Raw genomic sequence first — 13701 nt, forward strand, 5'->3', positions numbered from 1 at the left:
ACATAGATCAAAAATTTTGAAAGAGAATAAATGATGCATATGTCAAAAAGCGATCTATCTGCATTATCTTTGTCTAAAGTTTTGCTCTTTATCAATAGATAAGCAAGTGCTAGAAAGTCGTCAGAATGGGCAAAGAAAATGCTCATGCTCGTAGTTTTTCATACACGTGTATATCAGGAGCATATTAAACTTTAAAACTGTTAATTATATATCTGGCATATTTTGGTATAAGTTCAGAGCACCTTGCCATTGAGATCTTCTTAATTTATGATCATAGAGATTGTCCTTGCTGGCAAATTATTCTCTCTTTTTACCTCCCCCCCCCCCGCAATTAAATAGCATAGGGCTCAAAAAGGTACATTGTTGAAAATAAGGCTGTAAAATTATTTCATACAGTGTTGCAGCACCACAATGGACATCTGTCTAGCTATTTGACATTGTCAGAGCAACCGTGGAATATGAAACAATTGTTACCTAATCTAAAACATATAGTGATAAGCAGTATTGCAAAATTTGATGCTTGGAACACGAAGTCATTATGAGCCGTGATGGTGAGTCTGAGCGGGTAGGCTGAGCGAGAATGGTCAAGTCTCTGATATTATAAAAATAGAGTGCAGCATCCCCCAAGGCTAGTGCTTGGGACCAATGCTATTTATCGTTTATTTGAATGCTACAAAACATTGCAGACTGGATGTGGATCAACAAACTCAGTCTAAACCCAACCAAACAGAGTACATGATAATGGAGCATCATGGTAGAAGGAAACTAGAGTATCAATACCGCAACTATAAATAAACCGAGAAAGAAGTTGACAAAACAAAATATCTTGGGTGAATAGTTGACGAAACCTTAGGTTTGGAAGAACAATATGAATCAGTTACGAAAAAGGATGCTGGGGACCTCACAGCAATAAAAAAGCTTAAGGGCATCCTGCTACAATCAATGCTTTTTCAAGTATACAGAGCCCTTATTGAGAGTCATCTTCATTATACTGAGGTAGAAATGAAAATTGGAGGAGCCTCGGCGAACTCCGATTTGAGTTCTTCGAGACTCCTCGTAGCATCGAGGTCACTGTTCTAGCACAGGTTAATTCATTCTAATTGGAGATAGCTCCTGATTGGCTGTCTCTATCCGCTGCTTCAAAGAAAAACAAAAGATTATCTGCAACATCACATATAAATACCGCCAACGCCCATATGCAATCTTAGTATTTTCTGAGTGGCTTGTGATTCCACTGCGTCAAGGACTATGATGGACCAGGAGGAAGACGAACTTCTCCGTGTTGACGTTCCTGCAACGCCGCAGCCGAAATGCGACCTTCTGGATGAAGAAAAAAAGCCCGCTAGGAGTGGTAAGAGGAAGGCTGTTTCTCGTGGGGAATTCTCCGACCCACAGTCAAAGTTTAATTCTATGGCTACCGAACTTTCTAATGTAACGCAAACGTTAAAGGCCATAGCTGACATTGAGTCTAAACGAATCTGCTTAGACACTGGCACTTCTGCAGCTCAGTCTGCATCTCTTGTAGCTCAGTCTACCACACACGATATTTTAATGAATTCTGTTGCTCAGTCTTTTTAGATAGAGGAGCTTATCGAACTCTAAAATATCAGCCCTTCAGCGACTGTAAAATCGTGTATTTGATATTGCTCAAGCATCAAAAACAAAAGACTCAAACAACATTTAGCATCGATCAGATGATTTTAAAGATTATTCACAAGTTATGTCCCCAGGGTCTGCATGATAAACTCACTGAAAGATCATAAATGAGCAAGTAGGATACCGGAAGAAGACCGATCTCCAAACCCCAAGGCTTAATTAAAATACAACGAAAAGAGTCTAAAATGGTCTAAAAACCAGGAATGGTATTCCAATACACATTAGAGAGCTTGACACACTTACGTGGTTCAAGATTGGGCTAAGAAAATGTTCTCTTAACTGAGGAAATACATCTTTTTATGCACGAATCCATGAAACCACCGAATTATTATCCCACAGTCAGTAGCCTATCAATTAAAATCAGTTCTCGGATAATTTCTCTGTGCTTGGCAATTTAAAATCGTCTTTTAAAGAAAAATTTTCAGCAGTTATGCGGATTAGTGACCTTCGCCCCCACCTAAAACAGTTACTATTGACAAAACCTTCATGTAGGAAAGACCACTCAGTGTAAGAGAACTGGTATTTGCAGAGTAAATTGGTTTATAGAAGAATTGCAGGATTAACCGTTGAGTACAAAGGCAAATCCACTTTAAATTGCTGACAGCCAATTGTTTTTAGCCAAGTCCAACTGCCATATTTGCTGTGCACCGAAAATTCAAAAGAATTCAACATGCGAGGTGGCTACCATTCTTACGGTCGAAGCGCATGCGCACTGAGCTCCACAATTATTACGAATGCAAATGATCAGAATGTTCATAGTTCGATAAAAGCCTTATGTTTTTGCCATCCACGTTTGGTTATTTTAATCAAGAGTAACGCTAATCGGCGATGAACAGCTAGATAATGAAGAGCAGAGCAAAATTTCAGAATGTTTTTGACAAAGTTTTTGATACGCTCTCTACGAATATAACTCCAAGCTAACGTAAATCTTATGCATTTCAAAACATTTGTATTTAGAAAATTAAAAAATTAAAAAAAGGGATGCTTATTCACAGCGCTATTGGCCTAATAAACAGACCACAAAGGTTTTGGACCGAGGTTTGATGATGGGAGACTTTTATACCGAGGTTTCATGGGAGAAGAGTCTGTGTTTTTGTCACCATATCTCAGCAGCAGATTCATAACACATTTAACTGATTTTGCAAATTTAGTAGTATTTCATGATGCTTTTTCTAGTTGATGAGATTTTGAGTATAAAATTCTAGAAAAGAGATTCAGTACCAACACAGCAGTTTCATTCTTAGCAAAGCATATATAGCGGAACTAGGGTTAGATTTACAGGGACAAAATTTCCAATATACTGACAATCAAGGACACCTGTCAGCTACCTGGTATCATATCTAGTAAATCTGTTTACTTAAATCTATAGTTTCAACAAAAAATCATAGTTCTTTTCAAAAAGAGTTTTTTAAGAGAAGTTGATTTAGCAAATATAACAAGCCAGGAGCCAAGCACGAGCCCAATTTTTCATATTTAGTAAATGTATTGGACTATTTTAGTAAAGTAAATCAAAAGTAAACGATGACTTTTAAGGCGTTGCTGTAATGGATTATGCCAAAATTTCCATTGCTTTGGTTCTATTGATTCCGACACTTGCATTCAAATAACAATCGAAAAAGCAAACAAAGGCAATATGGAATACGAATTTGAATTACCATTCATTATAGACTAATTTATTAGGCAATATAGAGTTATGGGTGAGCCATTAAGAATCAAACAAGAATGGATTTTCCCACCTTTATATGTCAACGTAATCATTTGAAAGAAAAATCATTTGGAAAATACCACAAATCAGGTGCAAGACGTCGAAAACCCAAATCAAAGTCAAATTCTTTACAAAAATCATTAGATTGCGCAATTAACGACGACGTAGCATAAACTATTACGGTCTTCAGTCAAAATACAGTCAATCTTCATAACTTTAATAGTAGAGCAAAAATTTGTCCAAATTATAGAAAAGTTTGAAGCCGCTGATCCGGAATCAAGAATGTTCATTACATGTTTGAGATCAAAGCAATGTAAAACTTGCATTATTTTTGGAATCTTATTACAAACGTTATAATCAAAGGCTTAATTTGATTGTGAGAAATGCCGGAAAATTTTGTCGAGAAAGCTTTTTTTTAAAGAAATAATCATCTAGGGCAAGATAATTTTTTATTTTAAAGTCGATTTGCGACGTTTTACCGAGTGATTAACTGTCACTTGCCTTCACATGCCGTATATTTCAGGTCAGATGTATGTTTAAATCGCCTTTTGAGTCTAAAATTGGTCTATGCCACTGAATTGTGGGAACGCGACACCTTTAACGGTAGGTGAGGGTCGTGATTAAACTTTAATTAAAGATTAGCAACACTGGACTTGAGATCTTTGCTGCCGCAAATAATTTCTGTAGCGTTGTCGAATATAGAATGAGCACTTTCAGGACGATTTTTTGACAAAACTTTGTTGCGACAACATGCTCGATGAAAAGAAGGTGTCTTCTTATACTGCAAGGCAGGCCATAACTACCCAGGCCAAGCTACAGACTCTGTTGGCAAGCCTGGCAATACTTGTACAAAACCCTGTTTCAGTTTCAACATATAAGACAATTTTACATTCTTTTTTTGACTACTTCGAAAAGAAAACGATTTAAATGCCTCCAGGGGCCGACTGGCTCCAAGTTTAGGGCCTGGGCCTATTCGTTGAGAAAGTGCCCCGAAAATCAAAAATATGTTTACGGGTATCCCCAAAGTTGTTTGTTGCATCACTTTTCTTACCCTGGGTACCAGACTCACTATATATGAAATAAAATAGAGAGTCTGGTCTAGTGCGCCCCATTCTCGTTCTGGTGTGCTTATATTAACCAATCAGGAGCGAGTGTACAGATTTCTGTACGTTCAAAGGTCACGGCGAAACAATAAACTTAGCTCTGGTGTAAAACATTGAACAGAACACAACATAAATAAATGCTAGCGACTGTAACGATTTAGTTTGAAGATGCTGTTAAAACTGTACTCAAAGAATATTTTCCGCATGTTGTGGAACTTAACACAGAACAACATTGAAAGCCTTGTTTGAAGAGAAAAGAGACACCTTCGCCATATTGCCAACTGACTTTGGAAAGTCTCTGATATTTCAGGCAGTGCCTCTCATTGCAAAGAAATTAGGCCTTGTAGTGAAATGCAGTAAATAAGAAACACCGCAAGGCGCCGAGAACAAACAACAACAAACACAAGTAAATCAGTTATGGCTAATATTTTCCCCGGCATACGGGGCTTCGCTTGTCATATTGGCCATATTTGCTGTGGCGAACTTCCAACGTGATGATTCTAACCGCCGCGGTGTCCAAGCGCGCTGCCTTCACAGTGAGGAAGTAGACTGAAAGTACACTTAATTTATGTGGAAAATTACAAAAGTCTTATTTTAAGTTGTATGCGAAATTTAACAATGATTAACATTTAGTAACTGCATTGTGCTAACTTTAATTTCATGCTTCGCATATGCTTTTTGCTGCCAAGGCGTTTTACACCTGATTTGATTGGAATCTTGAGGCAGAAAAGTCTGTTATCACTGTATTAATAATGTCAACTTTACAGAACTATATAAAATACATTGGCTTTAAGATTTCCCAAAACTCCTCCGACTACTGAGTATCTTTGTTATTTATCCGACAGTCTTGTTTCACAGGCCTAGTCTGTTAAATAGACTTCAGTTCTTTCAAGTAAGTTCACCCGAACGAGAATGGGGCGCACTAGACCAGACTCTCTATTATTTCATATAGTGAGTCTGGTACCCAGGGTACACTTTTCTATACTTGCATAAAATGTTTTTGAAATATTGCTTTTAATTATAATTAGTTACCACCAGGGATGTAGGCAACCAAGATGGTAACATCAGTAACATAGGCAGGGCAGGCGAAGCGTTAATGAAGTAGGGGAAGGGGTGAAATGTTTAAATTGTTCAGGGCTTAAATAAAGGCCACCACCATTGTCAGGAATTCTGGCCGTATTCAAGATAAATTTTCGAAATATGACACTACAGAGATGGCCAGAAAATGCATCTAGAAAATTTGCCACATCAAGTTTGTTGAAAGGACGATCCGTTTACAATATTTCCCCATACCCAAATAGTTTCCAATTACTAAAAAGCCAAAATCTTATTCTCAAGCAACAAGCCCAGCATTTCCGACACACATAACTTTGAGTGAAAAAGTTTGAAATGCAATTATAAAAATCCTGTCTTGTCTATTGAAGACAGTAAATAAATTTTCTCAGTAAGAAACTTTCAAGAGTAACAAGTCTTCCTTTGCTATGTTTAGATGTCAATTCATGTCTAAATTTCTATGAGCATAAAGCTTGAAATGCATCTCAATCTTCCAGCTATATCTCGTTTCTTATATTGTTTAGTGTACAACGGGAGATACTTAAAACTTATTCATTTTTGCCGGCCCGTAGACTGCTAAACAGGATTGGAGGGCATAGATAGAAATATAACTTTTTCTATACCTGCCTCACGAAATACTATCAGATCAAGCTGCGCTTATAAGATATTCAAACATAATTTTTGCAAATCATTGAGAGGGGGCATTGCCCCCCTGCCCCCAGTGTCTATGGGCCTGTTATTTTGCAAAGTTCGTCATGGCAAATCTCGCATGGTTTTCGCCTAATTTGGCTTAAGTACTGATGTTTTATACTTAAGATCTTTGGCAAATCATTCACGTATTATTCTGGAGCAAAGTATGGATGTACTGCAGCAAAAATTTTGTCAGAGCTGAGGGGGCTGAGCCCTTCTGCTGTTTTGATCTATACTCTCAAATCTATTTTGGTTAGCATTAAAATAATGTACCTTTCTAGAAATTGAGTCACAAAAATTGTCATGTCCTTACCACCTTAACCTATGATTAAATGAAAACATTTAAATTTATAAGATTTTGGAACTTCCAGCTAAGTAACGTATTATTGCATTAGAGACAGTGAGCCCTGGGCCCAGGGTTCTCCTTGCTTACATAGGGCCCCAAATTTTGGAAATGCTTTTTCAGTACTTAAATACCGCAAAGTGATCTTTTTATTCATTCTGTATTCACAGAAGAGGGCCTCTACCAAACAATACGAGTTTTCATTTAATAGCAAAATTAAGAAAAAAATGTGATAATTTTGGGAGGGTGATCGGCCGGTAGTCCGATCGGCCGGTCTGCCCCTGAATGCCTCAACAGGATGCCGTATCGAACCAGTATATCTTACATTTTTCTGCATTACATAAAACGCACAACAACGCTAACCTTAACCCAGTGGCGAATCTAGCTTTAAAAATATGATGGCGGGGAGGGGGCTAGCCGGGGGCCAGCTTTCAGTTATAGGGGCCAACGCTATCTATTACTTTGCGAACTAGTAGAAAGTAAAGCATTGATGTGGTGCTCAACATTAGCTCAAGGCACCGATTTTTAGTGCCCCTTAGATAAGTATGCCCTTGATACAGCTATATCAAGGCTGTTATCATTGTGCCAAATAGTTTCATAAGTTACATAACGGGCAGCTGGGTCACCTAGGAAAAATAACAAAGAAAAACTGTTGCTGAGGGCCCCTAAAGGCTCGGGACCCCTTGATATTTAACTAAAGGTAACTTCTATCTGTTACTCCACTGAGTTTTATCTGTTTAACAATAATGCATGAACGTTAGAATTTCAATAGAAGAACTATACTTCTACTAGAATTTTATTTGACCCCTTGCCCTTTAAGCAATGTTGTTGAGATCTTGGTATTATATACGATCTTTGCACATACGATTTGCAACTATTCACCAAATCTAAACAAAAAACATTGCTTGGAAGGGGGAGGGGAGGGGAGGGGAGGGAAGGGGACGGTGGAAAGATTGAGCAACAAATAAATCTGTCTGAAGTCTAAGTCAAAATTACGAATCGTTTACTGTTAAGATGTGAAGGAGACAGAACAACGCATGGATTGAACAGAACAGAACTATAACTTTATATCAACTTCAAACGGCCTAGACACATAACAGTAATACTGTAAACTGTAATCTGAAACTCTATATAAACATGGGTCACATAAAGTAATGCTCCTACGCATAGTCTATTAAGTTACTACAGTTTACAAAATAATTTCGATAGGTTTTCTTTTGGGCAAATTACACCAAACAGACGTTTACATTATTGTGAGGTGGGAAGAAAAAGCAGTCTCACAATTTTTTGGTGGATCGTAGCTTGTTTAATCTAGCAAAGAAGATCGCATTGAGCGAAACAGAAAGGGCAACCCTAACAAAGTCAAAAAATGATTGGACAGCTTTGGAAAAAAACATTGAAATTAATAGAAACTTTTGAAAAAACTGGGGGGGGGGGGGCAAACAAGTGGCAAAGAAAATTTCATAGGGGGAGCAATTCATATCATTCTAACCTGTCGTTATTTTAGTGGCCCATAACTACCAATAAGTTGCTGTAAACACAAACGAAAAAACGTTTCTATATTTGCAGTAACTTTTCTGTATTCGTAGCAATTTTTACTAAGTATTGATAGCAAGTTATTGCTAGTGGTCTGACCTTTATATTATGGGCCACCCACCATACGTTACACAGCGTTAATTTTCTGACTCGAGAATAAAATGCCAATACAAAATGAAGGGCAAAAAGCTTGCATCATAAAAAATTGAGAGGTTAATCCTAATCAATCGTTAGTTTAAACTAAAGAAAGCGTGGCTATGTAAACTGAAGAACTGCTACCCAAGAACTCATGAGCAGGTAACTGATTTGCGGAGCTTTGGACCGAGAAAATTTGAATTGAGTTCCATGCCGAGGAAACCGTGACAAAACCAGGAGCGTGAGATGGCAAATTCTGTTCCGAAGACAGAGGAATATTCAAATTCATACCTTGATTTGGATAAGACGAGCTATGCAATGAAACAAGGCCACGCACATCTTTTTGCATCTCCAAGCATTCTCTAAGACACCGACTCTAGCTGACCAGAGATAAAGAATTCAAACTTTGTGATGAATCACTCGATGACTCCGATACTCGGACTTGACGCGCAGACATCTCGCGAAGAATAAAACGAACAACTAATAATCAGCACCCCTTAAACTGAGTCTTTCACCAAGCAAAGTTAGACCCACGCTATGACAAAATACCCCTAGAATAGCCAAGGGAATGAACTTCACATCTTACCATACGAAAGAAATATCTTGCCCTTGCAATACAAATCAAATCCACAGGATGCCAAAGACTCCCCCGTAATATCCTTAAAACTAATAATGCGAATACCTTAAAACCAATAATGCGAATACAAGAAAACCCCGAGGAAGCGTGGCACAAGAGACCACAACGAATAGCAAACAAACGCAGGCGAATTTGTTAAAATCAAAGCCACTCGTGATGGTGAAATCAAAATAAATTGCACAGAAACTAGTTTCTACACTGAAATTTTATTTTACTCCAAACGTTTGTGAACAATTCAAGAAACGTTGGATGCATAGTTTTTTTAAATTTAAGAATATTCAGTACCAATGCTCTTAGATTCTAGTAAATAAAAACAAGTGTGCACTAGCCTAATAGAGAGGAGGAGATATTGAATGAATCAGCTTTTTGACAGGGTGCTTAGGTTTTAAATTTTTAGAGGTTTTAAAATCTCATCGGTAAGTAGAAAATTTCAATAACAGATCGTTTTTTAGCCCATCCCATCTTAGATGATGTGTTTAAAAAAAAATTAAAATAGAGGAGCTATCAACATGTTGAAAACTGTCACAACCGTGAGCTATTCTATTCATGTTTTTTGTGTCTTCGATAATAATGATAGAAAACAGTTTTAAGGTGGAATAATATCTATCCAGAACATCTGATCGCGATATTATCTTTATGTTAATAACTATACCATCAAGTACACCTGCAGAAAGTGATCGTAAACACATTACGATGAAGCAAAGGATGAAAGAGCTTTTCCTTATAGACAATGAACGCAGATGTGATGGACCATGATTATAAGCAAATAAAAAGTTTTGGTGCAAGAAGAACGCTCGCTCAACGAAAAGCATAGTATAGATGAACACTGGCATCGCGGGACGTGTAGCATTGAGAAAGGTAGGAAGCTGAAACCGAAAAAAGGAGGTTTGATTATCAATGTAGTTTGGCCTGTTGTACGTCGGTGACTAATGACAAAAAATCAATATAATTAAATAGCGACTTTGTACATTTAAAGGTTAAATAAAATTTTGACGTTTCATAGCTCTTCATTGTAGAAAGAATAGGAAGAGTAACGGTTAAAAAGAGGATAAAAGAGTAGAATCGAAAGATCAACTGTATATGGAAGGCGGTAGGAATACGACGTAGAACGACGTAGAACGTTAGGAATACGACGTAGAACGACATAGAACGTTAGGAATACGACGTAGAACGTTAGGCAAGGTGGACATATGCGAGGGGGTAGAAAGCATAAGATAACATGGTAACGTATAAAATAGTAATAGCTCGATTAGAAAGGATACGAAGATTTGTTGTGAAGTCCACCAGGAATAAGAGTATCAAGTTTTAAAATAATACATTTTTCGGCGTTTTATCGTTGAGTGTTGTTATTAGGTGCGTAGTACAGTTCAGTGATTTGCATGTTGATTAGTGTATGGTTATCTTTATTAAAATGAATGGAAACTGTGGCGTCCGTTCATCTTCTCTGGGTTCCTGAAGACGTACTTTCTCTAGCATGTGCAAAGCTCATTTGATTGATAAAAATGAGTTTGATGCATTTTAGCAGGACTTGGCTTTTTTTGGAAAAAAGATGGATTCCTGTGATTTTTTGCACACTTTAGCACAATGGTGGACCCGGCAATGGATAACAGGCTAAGCTCGATACATTGCCAATACAATTCATTTATTTTTCATACATTTTTATTATAAATTCAAGTTCTATATGGTTGATCGTCAAATAAAAAGATCTAAATTATGATTACTTTCGATCACTACATCATAAACATAAATGATTGATCCTCAGATAGATAAAGAGATCTGATTTATGATTACTTCCGATCACTACGTCATAAACATATATGGTTAATCGTCAAATAAAGAGATATGATTGACAATCACTTTCGATCACTACGTCATAAACATAAATGATTGATCCTCAGATAGATAAAGAGATCTGATTTATGATTACTTCCGATCACTACGTCATAAACATATATGGTTAATCGTCAAATAAAGAGATATGATTGACAATCACTTTCGATCACTACGTCATAAGCATAAATGATTGATCCTCAGATAGATAAAGAGATCTGATTTATGATTACTTTCGATCACTACGTCATAAACATATATGGTTAATCGTCAAATAAAGAGATATGATTGACAATCACTTTCGATCACTACGTCATAAACATAAATGATTGATCCTCAGGTAGATAAAGAGATCTGATTTATGATTACTTCCGATCACTACGTCATAAACATTTATGGTTAATCGTCAAATAAAGAGATATGATTGACAATCACTTTCGATCACTACGTCATAAAAATATATGGTTAATCGTCAAATAAAGAGATATGATTGACAATCACTACGTCATACACATTAATGATTGATTATCAGATAAAGAGATCTCATTTATGATCATTTTCAGGATCTGATTTATGAGCACGTTATAAGCATATATGGTTGATCATCGAGTAAAGAGATATGATTAATAATCATTCAAAAGAAATACCAATTTTAGAACCACTTTTACTTTTGAACGTAAATGATTCATCATCATATCAGAGAAAGAACTGTATATCACGTAATAACCAAACATTCTTTATTTCAAATGATTCTTTCTAAGATGCACGATTGATCATAGTTCCGAAGAAAGCCGTCAGTAGCACTTGAACATCCCTAGGTCATGAAAGTTTAAAGAACATTGATACGAACGCCACGATATGTTAACATTTAACACAAAAAAAGCTTAAATGGTTTAAACGAAAAGTATTCCGCAATGATTCTGGAATAAAATAAATTTGGTTTTCAATGATAAGTGTTTAAAAAACAAACAAAATACTTGAAGAAACTGATCGTTATCATTTGAAATATAGCTCCTCCACAAGAAAATGAAACATGAGGTGTGTTCCCATTATGCTAGCAAGTAAAGTATCATATAACAGCACCAGTGGCGAATTTAGCCTTAAAAATCTAGGGGGGGGGGGCTAGCCGGGTGCCAAACACTCAGTTATGGGGGTCAACGCTAGCCATTACTTTGCGAACTAGTAGAATGTAAAGCAGTAACGTAATGGCTCAAAATTAGCTACAAGGCACCGATTTTTAGCGCCCCCAAGATAGTATGTCCTTGGTACAGCTCTATCAAGGCTGTTATCATTATGCCAAATAGTTTTATTAGTGGCGTAACGAGCAACTGCGCCCCCTAGGAAAAATAACAAAGAAAAATTGTTGCTGGGGGCCCTAAAGGTGCGGGACCTTCAGCTATTTAACTAAAATTAACTTTGGGCCGTTACTCCACTGAGTAATATCTTTTTAACAATATTGCATCATGAACATCAGAACCTCAACAGAAAAACAATACTTCTAGAAATAAAAGGCTAATAGCTTTGTAAAGTTGATTGGTAAAATTTTACCATAGAAGTTATGTCTAATATCCAACCTCCATGAGATCAAGCAAATCATTCTGTTACACAGAATTTCAAATTATAGAATTTCGATAAGCAATAGTAGATTGCCAAGGTATACTGGGATGGTACTGGTATTTCCCTGCGCTGGGTTCCAGAGCGAAAAGGATTTTCAATGGGATGCGGAGAATCTTGGTTTGGGCTTACCCTGCGCACCCCACCCCAAGAAGGTGATCAAGGAATTTTGTTTTCCTAGAATGACTAACTCTGTTCAGATCTGTAAACAGTTCAGCTCATTGAACTTCATTAATGTCAAGTTGAAGTCAAAACAAATTTTTAAATGGAAACTTCTTGAGTGTGAAATTTACTGAGAATGAATGCAAATTGCATAAGTGTAGTGTTGCCATATACAGTGATGTTCAATGTCAAGACTGTTTTGAGTGTCAACTCGAAAAATTAAAGCTGCAAATTATAGAAGTTTCTTAGCTTTTTTTCAACTTGGGTAGGGTTGTTTCTTAACTTTCGAAAATTTGTCTACCGTTTCTTAAAACCTGTTTCTTATAAAAAACGAGTGTATTTGGCAAAATAAACATAACTGAATGTGCGTTGAAAATATCTGAAAATATCTGAAAATAAATTTTTCCTTGAATATCAATGAGTCCGATTTCACAGGAATTGAAAGTGTTAGCCAAAAAAATATCTTAGCACGCATAATCGAGGATAAAAATCACATTTTAGGTTTATATCTTGAGAAAAAATTTTACATTATAAATTTATAGAATAATGGAGTAGGAGCAACATGTCACTCCACGAAAAATAGTACGCCTTCGCCTTTGACAAAAATTATTTTTTTTCTAGAGAAATCCCTTGAAAATCCCTAAAAATCCAAATGTTCTAAAAAGTTCTGTACGGTGTTTTTATCACAGATAAAGTTAGTATACCTGACAGAGTATTACGCATTTAAAGCAGTTCTGAAACGTGATTTTGCGTTATGTCGTGAAAAGGCTTTAACTATCCGTTAATTCGTGAATGAAATTTTGAATGATAATTCAAAAAATTGCCTCAATTTGGTGCGCAATAAACCAATAATAGTTAAATCTCAAATTAGTATAATTGTGGTTGAAGAAAGTGTTGTAGTCTTCAAACAGGGCTCTGATGAGAAATAACTGATAATACATTTATTGTTTGCGTGAGCGTGAAAATCCAATTTTGAAGTGCGTGAATGCGTGGAAAGTCAAAAAATTGTGCGTGAATGCGTGAATTAAAACCGCTATGAGGGGGCCACTTCTTATAAAGTGTGTCTTATAAAAAAGAGTGTACATTATGTAATGCTTGTGAATGTTTGATATTTAGGCCCGTGGCTTGCTTGCTAACCACACTGTGTATTAATAAATTAACAATGTTTCAAAACAGGGGTTTGAATCATTGAATGAAATTGTTCTGAGTAGACTCCTGTGAACTGCGCTACCAAAAT

At 36.5% G+C, this 13701-nt stretch overlaps 2 protein-coding genes across 3 annotated transcripts in view; one reads left to right on the forward strand and one right to left on the reverse strand.

The window, feature by feature from the left end:
* LOC148957463 (divergent protein kinase domain 1B-like) overlaps positions 1-13701 on the reverse strand; it is a 70007-nt gene that overhangs the window by 17792 nt on the left and 38514 nt on the right. The window lies entirely within an intron of this gene.
* Positions 1-13701, forward strand: part of LOC148957464 (octopamine receptor-like) — a 29402-nt gene that overhangs the window by 12703 nt on the left and 2998 nt on the right. The window lies entirely within an intron of this gene.

Source organism: Rhopilema esculentum, unplaced genomic scaffold (assembly GCF_057945365.1).
Source record: "Rhopilema esculentum isolate cy_ngs unplaced genomic scaffold, ASM5794536v1 HiC_scaffold_24, whole genome shotgun sequence".
Lineage (NCBI taxonomy): Eukaryota > Metazoa > Cnidaria > Scyphozoa > Rhizostomeae > Rhizostomatidae > Rhopilema > Rhopilema esculentum.